The sequence below is a fragment of the Penaeus monodon genome, chromosome 17 (genome assembly GCF_015228065.2).
Source record: "Penaeus monodon isolate SGIC_2016 chromosome 17, NSTDA_Pmon_1, whole genome shotgun sequence".
NCBI lineage: Eukaryota > Metazoa > Arthropoda > Malacostraca > Decapoda > Penaeidae > Penaeus > Penaeus monodon.
Window position 1 is genome coordinate 27,038,565 of NC_051402.1, and position 1,795 is coordinate 27,040,359.

A 1,795-nucleotide genomic window follows, 5' to 3' on the forward strand; every position below is an offset into this window, starting at 1 on the left:
AACACTTTTCAACACCTGTATGGACTGGATAATGGGCAGAGCTACTAGCCAAAGTCAGTGTGGAGCAACACTAGGCAATATCAAGGTCTCAGATCTTGGTTTTCCCGACGATGTTGCTATCCTATCTGAGTCCTTGGAGTCACTTGTGGCGGCTCTTGATGCATTTAGCAATGAGGCAAAGCCCCTAGGCCTAGAGGTCTCCTGGACCAAGATTAAGATTCAGGACTTTGGGGGCCTGTTAGGGGAACCCATTCAGATGATCCATGCTTGCGGCGAGGACGTTGAAGTTACAGAGAGTTTTACATACTATATATATATATATATATATATATATAATATAATATATAATTATATATGTATATATATATATATATATATAGATATAATTATTATATATTATAGATATATATATATATATATATATATATATATATATGTATATATATATAATATATATATATATTATATATATATTATAATGATATATATATATATATATATATATATTAATATATATATATATATATATATATATATATATATATATATATATGATATATATATATATATATATTATAATTATATATATATTATATGTATATATTAATATTATATATAGTATATGTATCTATGTATATGTATATAGTATATGTATAAGTATAGTAGATATGTATATATGTATATATTAATTAGCTTTATATGTAGTATGATATATGAATCTCTTCTTCTTTTAACGGTAGGTCATGTCTGAGCCGCCGTGGTCACAGCATGAATAATTGTAGTTTTCATGTTTGTGATGCTCTTGAGTGAGTACGTGGGTTAGGGATTCCCCAGTTCCTTTCACGGAGAGGCCGGTGTTACCTTGGTTTTTTTTTTGTAGGTAATTCATTCTCCTCTATTTTATCGGTCTTGGAAACCTAGCAATGACTTGGGCTGGGTAGGTAGGCAATCAAGGTGAAGTTCCTTACCCAAGGGAACACACGGCGGTTCCCCGGTGACTCGAACCCTCGAATTCGATTGCCGTCGTGACAGTCTGAGGGTACGACGCTCTAATATCGGCCACCGCGGCCTTGACGATCATGGGGCTTCCATGATTTTTTCTTAGCAATTTAGAGCGGTGTTTGCCATTGCTTCCGCCCGGTGTTTTTTTTTTTTTTTTTTTTTTTTTTTTTATCGAGTACCATCTCTATTACCCGGCACGACTTGAGCTGGCTGTGGCCACCCAGTGGGTAGGCAGGCAATCGAGGTGAAGGTACTTGCCCAGGGGAACAACGCGGCGAGTCGGTGACTCGAACCTTCGAATCAGATGCCGTCGTGACGTGTATTGAGTCCGCCGCTCACCCATTCGGCCACCGCGGTCCCCGTATATATGATATATATATATATATTTATATATCATATAGAAGCATAGATGTGTATATATAAGCATGTATAGATAATATATTATATATATAGATATATATATAGATATTATAATATATTTATAGAATATATATATTCCATATATATAATATACATATATATTGTCCTGGGTAAGACAATAAAACTGCACCTGGGAGTTCCCTCACAAGGATAGCACCTATAGCTCCTATACCAGGGTTGACGGTGAAACTGTCTTGGCAGCAGCGGCAGTGGATATCTGGTGAAAACACCTTCAGTTCTACTGATACTGGTCACCAAATAATGTTCTGGCGTATTACAGTGTAACTGTTTTAAAAGTGGCAGAAAATAGTCCTCCAAGTTAGTTGGGAGGACTGCGAGTTAGAGAAGGAGCCCTGGGGGATTCACTCAAAAT